The following is a 5,553-nucleotide window of genomic DNA, read 5'->3' as shown; positions in this document are numbered from 1 at the left end:
AGGAGTTAAAAACGTTTGCTCTGAAATAATATATATTCAAAGATTTGCACATTTTCAGGATAAAAAAAAAATAGCAGACCTACAAGCTCGTAGCGCGGTCCCTTGAACAACATATTTTCAGATTAGAGTAAATCGTTTGAACACCAATGATACAGAAACATCTAGGGTTTTCAGTAAACAGTCCTACTGAAAATGTGGCCCAAACCCAGTGAACGTTTTAACTCAAATCTGCGAGGATTTAGAAGACATTTTGTGGAATCAAGTCTATTCTGTGTGGTTAGTTATGTAGGCACAGTAATGTTGCAATAACAGTTACACAGCAATAAACAGAACACACAATCGAGATTCACCTTTTGAGCAAGAAATCGTGCAGCATACATTTGAACCCTTTTCATGCCAAAGTTATTCAGCATTTGAGCCACGGACCACCGTTTGATGAGCTGCCTGCTGTGCCTGGCCGTTTCCTTCCTTTCTGAAGCCTGACTGGTGGTGGCTGCTTAGCAGAAGTTCCAGAATGCACCCTATCCAACGTCTCCGGCTCTCAGACCCCAGGTCCCCGTCACTGAAGTCCAATATCCCCTGGTTTTAGCCACTTTAACCATTATTTAAAAAGCTGTAAGCTGTTGAAAACGAGCTTGTAGATTTGCTAATTTTGAAACATCGTGAAAATGTGGCACAAATCTGTAAATATATATATTTTTGCAGCAAACGATTTAACTCAAATCTGTGAGGATTTAGAAGACATATCAGTTCTCAAGTTTAAGTGCTTAAGTCTTCAACAATTCTCTTCTGAGTGGAGTCAGGAGATTGAGCGTAGCAATGTGTGTATGTCCCCGTGTCTGTATGTTCAAGCACGGAAAGCTGGGTGCGTTCCTTGAGGTGTGGATGTTGCGGGGACAATGCAGGCTGGGTATAGTCAGGGAAACCCGACTGGTGGTAGTCTTTCCAGCAGAGGTTGCATTTGAAGTCGATAGGTCTTCCTCCAGCGAAAGTTCGTCTGAAATCACAGAATTAACCAAATAAATTATTTTCACCTTAGTCATTTATCTGGCTTGTGATCGATGACTTAACAGTTGCCCTGTGGGTAAAAACTAAGGCTGTCACGATTCTTGATACGAATCGAAATTGACGTTCGATTCAGTGTATCGAAAAGCCAGCTGTATCGGAGCCTTGCCACACACACACACACACACACACACACACACACACACACAGTCAGTCACACATGATTGAGCATGGGGAAGCATCGGACAAACACATGATTTCATTATAAACTGTAGGCCTACGTACCGGTAGATTTTCACCCAATGAAAATTTACACTTCACCGATTATAGGCCATTTGGAATTAGAACAATCGGTTGAAAATTGACCGAGAATAACACGATTTAAATATCAACTTTTTTGTTGCGCTGAGGACTTTTTGCGCCGAGGTGTTTTATAGTACTATACTTGTGAGGACCTGGCTGGTGCACGCCGCACACAAAAAGGGTTAATCTGCAAGCTCACAAAGCGCTGTCATGCAACACTTGGAGCTTGTAGATATGATACACGGATGACAATAAACACACAGAAGTGAGAGAACGAGACCGCTGTTGTGTTTTACCATGGCCAGTGCTGTTGTAGACAGCGACGACGATGACACACGGAAAGAAGTTTGGAAATATTTTGGCTTCCCAGTGAGTTATGATGGCACACGACGCATCGTTGACAAAACGGTTTCAGTTTGTCGTTTATGCTCCAAACGAGTGCCAAAGGCAACGCGTCAAATATGGGCCAGCATCTTAGCAGACATCACAAAGAAATCGATCTGTCCAAAGATGGTACAAAGACAACAACACAGCCAACTATTCTAGATTCTTATAGAGAAAAGCTCTCAGCTAATTCGCCCCGTGCTAAACAATTAACGCACAGAGTTGCGGTCTGCATAGCTGCAGACATGCGATGATGCGACCACTTTCAATGGTGGAAAACGTTGGCTTTCAATATTTAATGAGAGTTGCAGAACCACGTTACAAAATGCCATGCAGGTCGCATATGACCACATGTGTGTTGCCTGGCATGTATGATAAAGTGAGGGCACAAATCACTGAAGGGCTGAGCCATGCAGATCAAATTGCACTAACTAGTATTCACACTTTGTTAGAGCTCTCATAGTCTTACCTGTTCAAACAATGTGAACATTCTACAAAGTAGGCTAGAATAATTTGTAACAGCCAAATAACGCAATTGTTTGGTTGAACTTTGTATTTAGGACTACTATTTGTCTTTTTTCCCCTTTATTTTACTTACTTAGAGCTTAACAAGAATGTTACAAGTCATCTAATCTTAAAGAAACATTTAAAAAAAATGTTAGGGCATAAAACCCAAAGTTGTTAAACCTTTTATTATTCTCATTCTGATTTGTTATTTATAGACAAATCAAGATATTGGCCTAAATTATAATTATTAATTATATAGCCCTCAATGCTGAAAAAGGAGGTTTTAAAAAAATAGATTGAAAAAATCGAAGCAAATCGTGAGCTTCAAATCGAAAATGTAATTGAATCGTGGACTAGGCGAATCGTGATAGCGAATCGAACATCGAATCGAATCGTGAGCTTCAAATCGAAAAGTGAATTGAATCGTGGACTAGGCGAATCGTGACAGCCCTAGTAAAAACCCAGCCATTTTCTAATTTCTATTCCTGTGCTAAAATGTGACATGTGACAACATGTGAAAATGTTCTTACCATTTTTATTATCCATTTTATTTATCCATCACCATCATCTCCACGTGACCTCCTCATCTGTAATTTGAACAAAATCAAATACAAAATTGATATGGATTGCATTTGTATAGGGCTCACAACACGTGAGCTTGTAGATCGACTATTTTCACCATGCAACCAAGTGTAAATTCAGGCATTCTGAAATAGGCCTACCTACCATCACTGCTGTGAAATGTGGGATAACGTTTTGATGGCTGTGAGAACCACTGCCTTAACCCATTTAGACCTGAGGACGCATCTGTGTCGCCTCATAGGGTTTAAATATTATTTTAAAAGCTAGTTTAGTTAGTTTAAAAGCTCATAGTGTGGCACAGAGTGCCACAGTACTCATCATAATACACCTCAGTCATTTAAAATGTTATGATGGTAACAATGGTACACAGTTACTCATTGTTGGGTGCCAATTTTCTGTCCTTGGTAAAAATGAAAATTAACAATTACCTTAACTTAAAGAACGATGTCTCAGCTCTGTACAGCATGTCACCTTGTCTGTAAAATGAAAACAAATGTAACAGCAAACTTGAGGCAAGAGAGCTTGTAGCATGCAACCTTAATTCAGTGGTAGAAAATGTTCTTACCGTTTGTACGCCCAACAGATCCAAGTCCTGTGTCTGAAATCACAGTAACAACAAAATGGTAAACATTGTATGTAGGCCTACATAAAATCAATTTGATGAAAACAGAAGATCTACAAGCACACATGTGCTGCGAACTTGTAGACCAGCTATTTTCAGCATGCAACCAAGTGTAACAACAAAATGACTAAAACTAAATCAAAATGTGTTGTAATTAGACAAATCTTTATTTGCAATTGTGGCCTAGCAAAAGCCTTTTGAGCGGGGATGAATAATCACACAACACATCCCTCTTTATAGCTTAGTTGACAGTTAACTCTGTGCTTTGCACGTTATGAGCTTTAATATACTTACAAGAACACATTGTAGTTGTAAGTAGGCCTACTTACTTTAGAAAATGCTTGAGTTTCATGGTTTTCAAGTTCTGAAACAAAGTTGACAAAAAAGGAGGCATTAGGAGGCAAGAAAGGAAGATTTACATTGATATTCAAGTACACATCACCAGTACAGTAGGCCTGTTGAAGAGTCTGAGCAATTAAGTTTTAGTTTACTTTATGCCAGTGTTACATTTTTTGCTAAGACTAGATAGTTTAAGTAGCCTATGCATGCCTAAAGTTCAATGGATTGTTCAAAGACTGAGCTTAAATCAGAATTTGCTACTAAAAGTAACACTAAGACTTAAGTTGCTAAAATACTTTTAGTTAAAGTGAGGAACAAATAACCTTTTTGCATGGTGGGGAACAGTACGCTGCAGCCTAAAATCAAATACAGAGCTGCTAAATATATTTGCTAAAGTAATAAAACCTTTGCAAAACAAACACGGCAACATCAACAGTTACATTATAACCTCATTTCACAGTTTACATTGGTTTAAATACTATTAAAACCGGAATCTATTCCAAGAGCAGAACATTCTTCCAACAACAATGGAGTTAGCTATTTCGCTAGCTAGCATGGAGGCTAGGTAGAAACGCTGATCAATAAAGAACTCTACTCTAAATTGTAAACCACACACGGCAGATATATCCCCAGACAGACACCAAAGTGCACTCACCTATAGACAAAATGTAACGAGAGGAGAAGGTATCCATGAGGATTTATTTTCCAAATGTTTGTTTTGTTTATATCGAGTCGATTTGAGTGTTGAAAGTAGACCCCGGCGGACCTAATCCTGGTGGGCTCACACTCACAGAGTAGACTCAGTGGAGACGCGACGGACCGCTACCTGGAAGTTGTTGCCAGATTGCGTGATAGAAATAAGCAACAAGTTCTATGAAAACAATCCCAAAATAACCTACTAGGCCAGTAGGCCTTTTGAAAATAGTAGATGTACAAGCTCATAACGACAAATATATATTAATTTGGGGGTTAGGAAACAAGCCCAAAAAACCGCAACCCACAACTAAAATTATAAATATTTACAAGCAACTTAACAGACAAAGAAGTCCAAAGTATACTTATAAAAAGCGGACATGGCAACACTGGTGCCAGGTTGGTTACAGGCTAAAATATAGTATATTTGTATATTATACTTGTATATACTATATACAAATATATAGTCCCTGCTGTACTAAATATTATTATTATTATTATTATTATTATTATGAATAATCAAATAATAATAATAATAATAGGTCACTATTAATGAGTTTATACAATAACAGCATAAGAATAAAAACTAAAACAAGGCAAACATTTATTTATACATACGATGCACATCCATGCCTGAGAGAGAGAGAGAGAGAGAGAGAGAGAGAGAGTCGGGCGGGGGAGGCAAGCCTTACGTCAGCGTGAGGAGGGGCTGTACATCGCTGTAAATTCACGAGGCATTAAAATGTGAATGAGCGCGATCGTCCCTCGCCCCGACAGCGGAGCGAGGGACGATCGCGTTCGGGCGTGCTACGCGAAGAAATAGACAGCGGGAGGCGGTACCTAGCGGGGAAATGTTAGCTGGGATATGCACAAACAAATGTGATTAAACCAGCAAACTGTGCCTTGCTCTAACAGTAAATGTTTTTTTATACATTAAATAAAGCCCCAAAAGCTTAAAAGACACCACTGATAAAAACACTTAACAAACGTTAACTTATTAAACAAATTGTAGCATAATAAAATAATTCTGGGTGCCTGCCATGCAATGGCAGAAACACAGGTTGAAATCCGCAACCAATACTTAATTATTATTATTCAGACACGGACACTTCGGTGCC

The 5,553-nt window shown here is 38.9% G+C and overlaps 1 long non-coding RNA gene across 1 annotated transcript; it reads right to left on the bottom strand.

The window, feature by feature from the left end:
- Positions 1-849: 849 nt before the first annotated feature.
- Positions 850-3,245, bottom strand: LOC310876540. The gene is made up of 3 exons (XR_014570729.1): positions 3,210-3,245; positions 2,730-2,786; positions 850-997 (listed from the first exon to the last, which is right to left on the bottom strand). It is a non-coding gene; the product is annotated as an uncharacterized lncRNA (long non-coding RNA).
- Between the last annotated feature and the right edge of the window lie 2,308 nt (positions 3,246-5,553).

The sequence above is a fragment of the Protomyctophum parallelum genome (genome assembly GCF_964188405.1).
Source record: "Protomyctophum parallelum genome assembly, chromosome: 19".
NCBI classification, from domain to species: Eukaryota; Metazoa; Chordata; class Actinopteri; order Myctophiformes; family Myctophidae; genus Protomyctophum; species Protomyctophum parallelum.
This window is presented reverse-complemented; position numbering and strand designations above follow the sequence as displayed.